The 13,423-nt window shown below is 36.3% G+C and overlaps 1 pseudogene; it reads right to left on the bottom strand.

Annotated features, from left to right (window-relative positions):
- Window positions 1-1,098: 1,098 nt before the first annotated feature.
- The window catches only part of LOC106752968, a 192,900-nt pseudogene continuing 180,575 nt past the window's right edge, over window positions 1,099-13,423 (bottom strand).

A 13,423-nucleotide genomic window follows, 5' to 3' on the forward strand; every position in this document is an offset into this window, starting at 1 on the left:
CACTTTGAATACACGTTTCACCACTAAAGGTCCCGACCATTTCGATTTCAACTTCCCGGGGAATAACTTTAGCCGCGAATTGAATAATAGAACCAAATCCCCTGGATGAACAGTTCTCTCAATCAGCTTCTTGTAATGATAGAATTTCACCTTATCTTTGTAAGTCCTGGATGACTCGTAGGAATACAACCGCATTTCTTCAAGTTCTAGCAGCTGGTTGCCTCGTTTGCTTTGAGCCTTATCAGGGTCAAAATTCAAAAATTTCAAAGCCCACCAAGCTTTATGCTCCATTTCAACTGGCAAATGACATGCTTTTCCATAGACTAACTAAAACGGCGATAACCCCATAGAAGTTTTCATGGCAGTTCTATACGCCCAGAGATCATCGTCTAAGTTTTGTGCCCAATCTTTTCTTGAAAACGTGACAATCTTTTCTAAAATTCTTTTGATTTCCCTGTTAGAAACTTCAGCTTGGCCGTTTGTCTGCGGATGATAAGGTGCAGCTACCTTATGTTTCACCCCATAATGCTTAAGTACCTTAGCTAGTTGAGCATTGCAGAAGTGAGATCCCCCATCACTGATGAGAATCCTGGGAGTTCCAAAACGTGAAAAGATTTGTCTTTTTAAGAATTTGATCACATTGTTAGAATCATTCTTAGGACATACTGCAGCTTCAACCCACTTACTCACATAATCAACAGGTACCAAAATATATTCATTATCAAATGATGGAGGAAATGGTCCCACAAAGTCAATACCCCAGCAATAAAAAACCTCAACTTCCAAAATTCCCTACAGTGGCATCTCATGCCTCCTTGAGATCATCCCTGTCCTTTGGCATTTGTCGCAACTCCGAGCATGATTATGAGCATCTTTAAACAAAGTCGGCCAATAAAATCCTACTTGTAAAATTTTTGCAGCAGTGTGCTCTCCATTATAATGACCTGCATAAGGAGAATTGTGACAATGTCACAAAATATCTTCTGCTTCTACTTCAGTAACACATCTTCTCAACATATTATCTGCTCCTATCTTGAACAAATATGGATCATCCCAAATGAATTGTTTGGCATCATGTAAAAACTTCCTTTTTTGTTGCTAGTTGAATCCTTTCGGAATAACACCTGCGGCTTTGAAGTTGGCTAAATCAGCAAACCAGGGTCTTTGCTGAATATACAAGAGAGCGTCATCTGAGAATGATTCCCAGATTTCTTTCTCCTTGCTTGTTACTTCATCATTGACTAACCGGGATAAATGATCAGCAATTACATTTTCACTCCCCTTTTTGTCACGAATTTCTATGTCAAATTCTTGTAGCAGAAGTACCCATCTAATCAGTCTTGGCTTCGAATCAGGTTTTGTCAGTACTTTATAGCAGCATGATCAGTATAAATGATCACCTTAGATCCAATGAGATAGGATCTAAATTTCTCCAATGAGTAAACTATGGCCAAGAATTCTTTTTCTGTGGTAGCATAATTCAGTTGAGCCTTATTCAGCACTTTGCTAGCATAGTAAATAACATGAAACACCTTTCCTCTTCTTTGTCCCAACACAACACCTATGGCATAGTCACTGGCATCGCACATAAGTTCAATCTCTTTATCCCAATCTGGAGCCACAATCACTGGAGCGGAAATCAGTCTTATCTTCAGAATGTCAAAAGCTTGCAAACATTCTAGACTCATCACAAATGGTGTCTCTTTAGCAAGCAAATTACTTAAAGGCTTCGCAATCTTTAAAAAATCCTTAATAAATCGTTAATAGAATCCCGCATGACCAAGGAAACTTCGAACTCCTTTTACATTTGTTGGTGGTTGGAGTTTTTCAATCACCTCAACCTTTGCTCTATCAATTTCAATCCCCCTGGCAGAAATTTTGTGGCCTAGCACGATACCTTCTGTAACCATGAAATGACATTTTTCCCAGTTCAGAACAAGATTTGTTTGAACACATCCTTTGAGAACTGCCTCCAAATTATTCAAGAATCTTCGAAAAGTATCTCCAAAAACTGAAAAATCGTCCATAAAGACTTCGATGCTTTTTTCCATAAAATGAGCAAAGACTGCTTGCATACACCTCTGGAAAGTAGTGGGGGCGTTACATAATCCAAACGGCATTTCCATGTAGGCAAATATACCAAATGGAGAGGTAAAAGTTGTTTTCTCTTGGTCTTCAGGGTGTACCACTATTTGGTTATATCTAGAATATCCATCAAGGAAGCAATAATAAGCTTGTCCCGTCAATCTTTCTAACATCTGATCCATGAAAGGTAAGGGAACATGATCTTTCCGGATGGCTGTATTCAATCTCCTATAATCAATGCACATCCGCCACCAAGTGACTGTCCTGGTCGGAATAAGCTCATTCTTTTCATTATGAATAACAATCATCCCTCCTTTCTTTGGTACAACTTGAACTGGGCTTACCCATTTTTGATGTAGTTTATCTTCCTCCTCGTTCAGATCCTCACATTCATTAGTCAAAGTTCTTTCTAACATGGATACGTTACGAACTCTATTTTCTTGTCTCATACAGAGTTCCTCCACAAGGTCTATCTGAAAGCATGACTTGTCATCTTTAGTATGTGACATGGCTTGAAACACATCAAAGTTCACCTCTTCATCTTGCACCTGGACCTTAAGCTTCCCTTTTTCAACATCAATAACAATTCTGGCAGTTTTCATGAAAGGTCTTCCAAGAATTAAAGCTGCATCTCTATTTTCTTCCATCTCCATAATAACAATATCCACAGGAAATAAAAATTTATCAACCTTAACAATCACATCTTCAGCAACTCCATAAGGATATTTGAGGGATCTATCAGCTAATTGAAGAACCATTCTTGTTTGTTTGATCTCTACCCCTTTTAACTTTTTGAACATGGCCAGAGGCATCAGATTTATACTGGCTCCTAGGTCAATCAAAGCTTTCCCAACCTCTAACTCTCCAATAGCACAAGGAATAATGAAGCTCCCTGGATCGGGTGATTTAGGAGGTAGTGACCTATGAATGATAGCACAGCAATTCCCTTCTACCTCAATTGTTTCTTTTTCGGCATACTTTCTCTTTTTCGTAACGATCTCTTTCAAAAACTTTGATTAAGATGGTATCTGCTGGAGTGCCTCCGAGAATGGAATAGTTATTTCCAATTTCTTGAAAATTTCCATGAAACGATCGAATTGTCTCTCTTTCTCTTTTCTGGAATATATTTGTGGGTATGGCTGTGGTTTTTCATACTCCTTCTCTTTGAACTTCTCAGCTTCTTCTTTTTGTTTCGTGTTCAACATATTTAGTTCTTCACCTTCCTCCCTTTGATCCTTTTCTTCTTCTATACTTACTTCTTTATCAACCTTTCTTTCTTTTAGAATTCTTCCACTTCTAGTAACTATCTCACATGCTTCTTCCCCTTTACCTTTCTCCACGCAGTCAACAGGAAATACACTTCTCTTCATAATTCTCTGGAAAGTTTCTTCAGATTCCATACTTCTCTGAATAGGGTTGAAGTGAAGCGTTTGTGGGGCCTTTGAAGTTTCTATAACTGTCTGTGATAACTCAGCAAGTATTCTTGTCACGTCCTCCAACTGCTGTGTAATCACATTATTTTGAACCATTGAAACTTCCTGAATGGCATCAACATGCGCACCATGTGCTTCTTCATTGTCAGCCATAAGTTCTATCAAATCATAAGCTTCATCCTCAGTCTTCCTACAATACTGCCTCTAGTTGAAGCATCTAACACCATCTTACACTGAAGGCACAAACCTCTAAGGAAAACAAGCAAATATGAAGTCCTATCAAACCCATGGACTGGGGTCTTTCTCAACAAGCCTTTAAATCTATTCCAAGCCCTTCCAAGAGTCTCTTCGCTTCCTTGTTTAAATGCACAAATCTCCAGCTTCCCGTGACTGATCCTTGCAGGTGGAAAGAATTTAGTAACAAATTGTCGTGCCACAGCCTCCCAAGTCCTGAAAGTTCCTTCAGGGAATGAATGCAACCAATCCTTTGCGTTTCCTCCAAAAGAGAAAGGAAACAAACTGAGTCTAACTCTATCGTCCGACACTCCGTTCATCTTAACAGTGTTGCAAATCTCACCAAAGGTGGTCAAATGCTTACAAGGATTCTCATTCAACAACCCATGGAATTGATTATTCTGAACTAATTGGATGAGCGTAGGACTCATTACCATGCTGGTTGCGTTATCAGCTGAAACTATTATACTGTTGAAGTTCAAGGGGCCTACTGCGTTTGCTACGTTCCCCAATGTACGTCTAGGAGGGGGTTGGTCAGCCATCTCCTCAATATCTGGTACAGGATTCTCAAATGAAGACTGCAAAAATGCTTCAGGAAAAAGAGATCTCCCAGGTGAAGGACGTCTCCTTCTCCTCCCTTCTGGTAATCCTTCTAAGGGAGGTTGCTGGTCTTTTCTGCTTTTAGTATGGATTGCTTCCTACATACATAAGAAACAAACCCTAAAAACACTTTTACAAAAAAATAAAATAAAACACAATTAAACAAAAATAAAACAAATATAATTACAGCCAAGTCAAATTCAGTCAATCCACACTACTTGAAAAAGTAAACCTCGTGTCCCCGGCAACGACGCTAAAAACTTGTTAACGGATTGGCAAGCGTACCAAATCGTATCAAGTAATAATAAATGGTAAGTCCAAGTATCATTTTCCCAAGAAACTCGAAAGGCCTTATCGTTTGTGTGAATTAAGATCGTAACACTTGAAAATAAAAATTAATTAATTGGGCATGAGAACAAAATAAAAACATGCAAAAGAGATTGATTCAATTGACGAGAAGAAAACGATGGATGAATGGAGTTGTTAAGGGTTTACAATTTCATCTTATTCGCTCTCTCTTATTTACTTCTCTTGATTTATTTGCTTGATTAACTAATTGTTATGCAACTTTCTTGGCCTACCCTAAACTCGATCCCTCGGCGAAAAGAGCCTATTATTAATTTCTGGCTTGCTATCCCTAGCCTCCCCTAGCAATTAATAAAGCATTATAGAGCAGAAGTGAAAAACAATTGATTGTCCTACCCCTATCCCTAGGTGGTATTGCTTAATCAAGGAATTACTCACCAGTTCATGACATTACTGTACGTCCCCGTATCAATAAAGACAANCAACAGTTATCGAATGAGTNAAACNATAAAAGNATTAANCACANATGAGAACCCAACAATTAANAATCAAANCATATGGAAACCATATAAATAANCAAGANTTTCAATAAAAGAGAGTATCAAAAGATTACATTGTTTCCCCCAACAACAATAGGGTTTAGTTCACCATTGTCATGGTGAACCTAGATGAAAAATGAATGAAGAATGGAAAAGCAAACCCTAGATAAGAAGAAATGGAGCCTAAGCATCCAAGAGATCCTCTCCAGAGAGTGAAATTAGGTCTGGCCGCCCCCTTATGTCAAAAGAATGCATGTAAACTCGCACTAGGGCTATTTATAAGTGAGGAGCGGAACAAAAATTAGGCCCAAGCCCAGCAGACAACCGTCCGACGTCACACTTGTTCCGCCCGACGGTTTCCCTCAAGTCGCGCTACCGCCCGACGGCAGGGGTCTACCGCCCGGCGGTTTGCCTCTAATCGCAAAGCCGCCCAATGCCCATGCTAGGTGCCTACTCCTCGCATTGGACCGCCCAACGGTGTAATTTGCTGCCGGGCGATACGTCGGCTCTTCATTTCTTCATTTTTCTTCCCTTTTCTTGAGTCTACGACCTTCATCTTCAACTTTCTCAAAAATGCTACAAAACAATATAAAACAAGCATAATATCACTAAAAATAGCTTTTGACTCTCTACAGACTCATTTATTGAGTTTTGCTTGATTCTAAGCTCATTCTAAGCAATAAAGGGAGTAATTTGGTCTAAAATGACATATGAAAATAATTGTTTTTCAAACTTCATCAACTTCTCACTCAGATTAGGGATACTAGAAGAATTTGTCCATTGAGTTTGTCCCTTGTTTTGAAATCATGTTTATGTATTGTGTTGTCTGGTTGTTTGAATAGTTTTCTTTTGTAATGGCTTAGCATGCCATTTTGTCTGTTTAGTGGTCTAATCCTATTGTAATATCTATTGGGAACTATTAATGAAATCAGTTGTTTAGTTTCAATTCTATCAGTATTGACTTTATATTTGAATTTGTGGATATTTGATTAAAGTCGACTCTGTATTTAATGAAGTTGATTATGCTTGTGTTTATTGTTACATTAATACTTCTGCATATTCAATTCATAACTGTATGATTTCTTGCATTACTATGATTGTATATTGCTTGACCTTGAAAAGATCTTGAAAGGTTTTGCAGGAACATTGCTTCTGGATAAACTTTCGGAGAAACAATTCAATTGGATAACAATGAAATTGATTACAATTGGAGAACAATTGACTACTGGTTTATAGGGGTTATAAATTCCATTTATTGGAATCTGATTATTTGGTTTACTGATCCCATATCATATATTGTTTCTTTCAATATATCTTTGCTTTGTGATTGATTGTAATTAATTATGAGATTATATTGTGTGATTGTTGATTAATATTCTATCCATGCTTCATTGATTTGTTTGCAAATCTTTTCATACAATTCTGTCACATGTTTTTTCATGCTTTAAAGTGTTCTTTGCTAACTGCATTGTGCATTCGGGTTGAGTATAAAACATGCATAATGGTAGGGGGAGCATTGCATGCTAGTTTAGATATTTCACATGCCTACATTTAAGGGGGAGATTACATCTTTATCATGTGATTATCTGTGACAGGAGGAGCATCATAGTCTGATGAATACGTTTTGCTGATGCATCTCTATTTAAAATGTTTTACTGCATATCATTTTCATAGAGCATACCTTTTTTACTAATACACAAAGGGGAAGAATAATACCAAGTCTTCTGTGTTGGGAAACAGGTAGGCTTTGTTTTTACACCAAGAGGGGGGGGGGTGTGAATTGGTGATGTTTCAAAAACAAAATCTTTTCGCAATCTTTAATCAAGAGTATGAAGCTTTTTGATCTTTCTTGAAATGCAAGTAATGAAAATTTATATGCAGCAGAAAAACATAGTTGACTGCGTAAAAGATAAAGTCGACTAAAATAAAGAGTGCAGGGATAGAGAAAAGCAAACACTGGTTTTTATACTGGTTCGACCAACAATGTCTACATCCAGTGTCCTTCCAACCCAGGAAGCAATTGCACTATAATGGTTTCAGTTTTTACAACAAGGAATCTATAGAAGACCTCACGTCAAAAATAGAAATCTCCTCTCTAACCCAAAACCAAATATAGCTGCAATAACCAAAACCAGACTTGTAGCAAGAATCCCCTCTTCTGCAATCTGAACCCACGTCGAACAATCCTCAACGTGTAACCCCTGTATCACAACAGGTCAATTCCAACACTCTTCAAAGGATGCCAAGCCTTCAAACAACGCAATAGTCTTTACAGGATGCCAAGCCTTCAATGATCAATCAAGAAGCACCTTCGTTGTGCAGTTTCTGATCACACAGTCAACGCATAAGCCTTCTCCCTTTGAATCTCTCTCAAGATAGATCACCACCGTCTTCTTAGAGAATTCTTGGAGCTGTTAACACAGAGAATTCAATCTGAAACAAGAATGAAAAATGTTAGATCATCAAAAGTCTCTGAACAACTTGTGTTCAGCCAATTTATAGTTTTCTGTCAGTCAGATTGTTTCTCAGTGGAATAGTCGACTAATTCAGTTGACTGTATTATTACAATTATAACAAACAGTCAACATAAAGGCTCTCAGATGAATCAACACACATTCAATATAGTTGACCAAGTCATCAATGCTTAACTAACTTTTAAAAATATAGCCGTTGGAGCGTGTAAGCATAACAGAATTCCAAAACAGATCAATAATACAGTCGAATGTACACAGACCAAAGTCGACTGATACATGGAAAAACATTTTGAAATTCTTTTCAATTCAAAACATCACTTAACACTGATTCTCAAAATTTGTACAAAGGTTTTAGAATAGTCGAATCCATTACAGATGTATTCAACTGGACTAGAACTTTGTCACACAGTTACAAGTTCACGAAAGTGCTTGTGATTTCTCTTTCTAGAATGTGTAGTAAAATATTTTTGATAAAGCAGTTCACATTGCACATAATCATATAAGCATGTTCCACAAATATATCAAACAATCAACATAGGAACATACATCACAATACATCAAACATGTTAAGCAAATATAACAATCAATACAACAGAGAACATGTAATGCAGCAATACATGTACGGTTATTAAGCATAGTGTTGTCATCATAAAAAAGTAGATTGATATAGAGTTTGTGTTGTCAAAAATCTCAACAATCTCCCCCTTTTTTGATGATGCACAACCATGATTAATAACTCAACCTTGTTTGTACAATTCAATACACAACAGAGTAATGGCATATAACAAATAATTTAATACAGTTCAATTACTCTTCATATATAGCATAATATCAAGCAGATGAAGTATGAGACAAACTATTCTCCCCCTTTCCCAAAGCATTTATACTTGCTCTCATATTCTCATATATCTCTCTCTCCCCCTTTGTCCATTAACAGAAAAGGAATGCTTTAGATATTTATGCATATTTGAAAACAGAGATACATAAGAAAGATATGCAATTTGTAAAATACAATGATGCTCTCATAACCACAATTTCATCACAAAACAATGTTAACTCCCCCTGAAATGTAGGCATGTGATGTAAAATGTGTAAAGAGTGATACCCCCCTATCGTCATGCATAATGAAATCAAATCAGATGCATAATGCAGAATATCGCAGATTAATCTACAGCTTAGAACATATTTGTATCAAAGACATGGTATCAAACAATTTAGATGATCAATGATACAAATTTCAACAATCTCACAATATTATCTCAATCAACATAGTTTCAACAGATAATAGTAGAGATAATAGTAGATTTAAATGATTTAAGCAAACAGTAGAAATTAAAATATATGCTAGATATGGAATTGTTAACCTTGTTATACGCAGTCGAATGCATTGCTTTTCCAAATGTTGAATTCCAATTGTAGCTTCCAAAACAATGTCCTTCCTGCAAAACCTTTCAACAACCTTTTCTAGATCAAGCATAATGGTTAAGCAAGAATTATAATCAAATAACAACAGAAGTCAATATGTAAAGATATATGACAGAATAAGCATAGTTGACTTCACTCAAGACATAGTTGTTAACGGATTGACAAGCGTACCAAATTGTATCAAGTAATAATAAATGGTAAGTCCAAGTATTGTTTTCCCAAGAGACTCGAAAGGCCTTATCGTTCGTGTGAATTAAAATCGTAAGACTTGAAAATACAAATTAATTAATTAAGTATGAGAACAAAATATAAACATGCAAAAGATATTGATTCAATTGAAAAGAAGAAAACAATGGATGAATGGAGTTGTTGGGGGTTTACAATTTCACCTCATCCGCTCTATCTTGTTTACTCCTCTTGATTTATTAGCTTGATTAACTAATTGTCATGCAACTTTCTTAGCCTACCCTTAACCCGATCCCTCGACGAAAATAGCCTATTACTAATTACTGGCTTGCTATCCCTAGCCTCCCCTAGCAATTAATAAAGCATTATAGAACAGAAGTGAAAAACAATTGATCGTCCTACCCCTATCCCTAGGTGGTATTGCTTAATCAAGGAATTACTCACCAGTTCATGACATTACTATACGTCCCCGTATCAATAAAGACAAACAACAATTATCGAATGAGTTAAATGATAAAACCATTAAGCACAGATGAGAACCCAACAATGAATAATCAAAGCATATGGAAACCATATAAATAAACAAGAGTTTCAATAAAAGATTACATTGTTTCCCCCAACAACAATAGGGTTTAGTTCACCATTGTCATGGTGAACCTAGATGAAAAATGGATGAAGAATGGAAAGGCAAACCCTAGATGAGATTAAAACGAGCATAAGCATCCAAGAGATCCTGTCCAGAGAGTGAAATTAGATCTGGCCGCTTCCTTTCGTCAAAAGAATGCATCTAAACTCGCACTAGGGCTATTTATAACCAAGAAAAGTAACAAAATTCAAGCCCAGGCCCATCAGAGAACCACCTGGCGCCAAAAACAGCCGCCCGGCGCTCTGGTCAACCGCCCGGCGCCTCGGTCAACCGTCCAGCGGTTTGATCAACTTTTTCTGGTTGACTGGTTGACATTTCTGGTTGACTGGTTGACTTTTCTGCATTCTGGTTGACTTTTCTGCACTGCAACCGTTTGATCTTCAACCGTTCTTTCCTTTTCTTGAGTCTAAGACCTTCATCTTCGACTCCATTCTTCACTTTCTCAAAATTGCTACAAAACAATGCAAAACAAGCATAATACTGCTAAAAATAGCTTTTGACTCTCTACAAACTCATTTATTGAGTTTTGCTAGATTCTAAGCTCATTCTAAGTAGTAAAGGGAGTAATTTGGTCTAAAATGACATATGAAAATAACTGTTTTTCAACCTTCATCAATAGTCAAATCAATTAATCAATGTATCATATATTATTCAAACAGATTAAAAAACAACTAAATTGATTCAAAATATCTAATTCCATTTCCTTGAAAAAGGTATTACAATGATAGGATTAGAACAAGGAGACAAAAACAAAAACACAACAAAAGATGGCTTTAAAAACCATACTCAAAATGAAACATAGACTACGACTCAAGACACAACAGGATAAATAGAACTCTATTATGATTCAGATGATTCTTCAATCTTTTTGTTAGCACTGATTATACCACTATCCGTATCACCAATAGATGATTCTTCAAAAGCCTTTATCCTTAGTGCATAATCCATTTTCTTGTGAAGGTCAGATAGAGATTTTTGCATCAAGTTCAATTTGTTTTCCAACCGGTCAAATTTTCTATCTACATGGCCTTCAAAGATGCTTAATGGATGAAATTTGTATCCTGTGGCATCAATATTTAGAGGATCCATTTCAAATGTAGATGGAATGTCATCAACCATTGTCCATTCATCTCTTAATTTGATGATTCCAATAGATTTTAAGAACAGAGTTTCCATAACATTACTCTTTTTGCAGTGAATGACCCTTTCATTTGTGATGTCTACTTTTTGCATCTTCAATATTTTGCTGATAAGTACTCCATACGGTAGACATAATCATTTGCTTTTAGTGAACTTCATCATGTGATCACGAATAACAAATGCCCAATTTGTTTGGATACCAGATGATAAGGCACAAATTAGGTATATATCTTCATCTGTTAGTAAAGAGTGATCATATTTTCTTGGAAACAGTATCCAGGTCACTACATATGCGCAGATGCACTCATCCATTAGAAGAATTCTGATGTTGAAGTCATCTAAGCACTTTGAAAGAGCATGTTTCCTTAGCATAGTATTGTATAATCCTTCGCTATCATAACTAGCAACCCAATGATGTGAAGATAATCCTTCATTTCGAAGTCTAGCAGCATTTTCCCAGATGGTATTGTTTATAACAATATCAACTCCTTTTACCCTTGAAATCAAACTGTTTCCTTCCCTTCTGAGATTATAGTAGAATACTTTAACTAAATTTGGGTAACATTCACCTTGTAATTCAACGAACTTCGTTAGGTTGTCTCTTGTGAGCCATTATTGAAATTTAAAACCTTCATTCTTATAGAATGCAGTATTTATGCATTTGAGTCTCAAGACTTCTTTGAAACCCCATTTTCAAATGTAGTTAGTCCTTTGATTATCATCACTGAACCATCCAAAAGGAACATCCTCTTTTCTCACTGACATAGGTCGTTTTCCAGGTCTTGATGAATAGGCAGCCATTTGAACAAAGTTAGGGAAAGGTTTCACAAGAATCAAAATAAGGGTTTTGTTTATCACAGTGTATTTGCGTGCATCAGACCATCACATCCATTTATAGAAGGAAAACGCGCCCAAGATTATAATTAAAACCCAAGTTTAAATTCTAATGTTCAAAAAACAGAGTTTTACACACAATCATATAACTCAGTCGATTGAATTAATATTGGAGTTGACTGTGACTCGAGAAAATCATTTTTCAAACAAATTCAATCAATCAAACAGTTAAGCATATGGCACAAACAATCATATAGCAACAACCGATCAATATAAGCATGATGCAACAGATAGATATAGTTTTACCAGTTGTATCCTGAAAAACAACTAAATTTTGGTTGCTGGTACCCATTTGACTTTGGGTCCTTGATTGTTAATCCTTCTTACATGTTCCTTTGGTATTGTTAAGTCCTTGGCAAGTGTACCAGATCGTTATCAAGTAATATAAAATGGGTAAGTCCAAGTATCGTTTCCCATAGGACTCTTAGGCCTTAACTTTCGTGTAAACCAATTGCATAAGACTTGAGAAAAGAATTAAATTTAGGTTTTGTATGCAAAGGACGAAAATAAACATGCAAAATGTAGTGAATCAATTGTCTAGAAAAGACTATGGATGAATGGAGTTTTTGGGGTTTACAATTTCATCTTATCCACCCTCTTATATATACTTTTCTTATCTAATTCACTTATTTATCATATTGTCATGCAAAATTTCTTAGTCTACCCTAAACCCGACCTCTTGGTGAAAAGAGCCTAATACTAATTACTGGCTTGGTATCTACAGCCTCCCAAAGTAACTAATAATGCATGATAAACGGAAGCAAAATACAATTGATCGTCCTACCCCTATCTACTGGCTTGCTATCTCTAGCCTCCCCTAGTAACTAATAATGCATGATAAACGGAAGGAAAATACAATTGATCATCCTACCCCTATCTCTAGGCGGTATTAGCATAATCAAGGAATCCCCCCAGTTCATGACATTATTGTATGTCTCTGTATCAATAAAGACAAACAACATTTACCGAATGAGTTAAACGATAAAAGCATTAAGCAAAGATAAGGAACCCAATAATTGATAAAGTAAGCATATGCAAGCATATAAAGAAGATAAGAATTTTGATATAAAAGAGTTTCAAAAGATTACATTGTTCCCGAAGAACCTAGGGTTTAGTTCACCATTGACATGTGTTAACGGATTGGCAAGCGTACCAAATCGTTCAAGTAATAATAAAATGGTAAGTCCAAGTATCGTTTCCCAAGAGACTCAAAAGGCCTTATCGTTCGTGTGAATTAAGATCGTAAGACTTGAAAATAAAAATTAATTAATTGGCTATGAGAACAAAATATAAACATGCAAAAGAGATTGATTCAATTGACGAGAAGAAAACGATGGATAAATGGAGTTGTTGGGGTTCTACAATTTCATCTTATCCGCTCTCTCTTATTTACTCCTCTTGATTTATTTGCTTGATTCACTAATTGTTATGCAACTTTCTTGGCCTACCCTTAACCCGATC

The sequence above is a fragment of the Vigna radiata genome, unplaced genomic scaffold (assembly GCF_000741045.1).
Source record: "Vigna radiata var. radiata cultivar VC1973A unplaced genomic scaffold, Vradiata_ver6 scaffold_122, whole genome shotgun sequence".
In the NCBI taxonomy this organism is placed as follows: domain Eukaryota; kingdom Viridiplantae; phylum Streptophyta; class Magnoliopsida; order Fabales; family Fabaceae; genus Vigna; species Vigna radiata.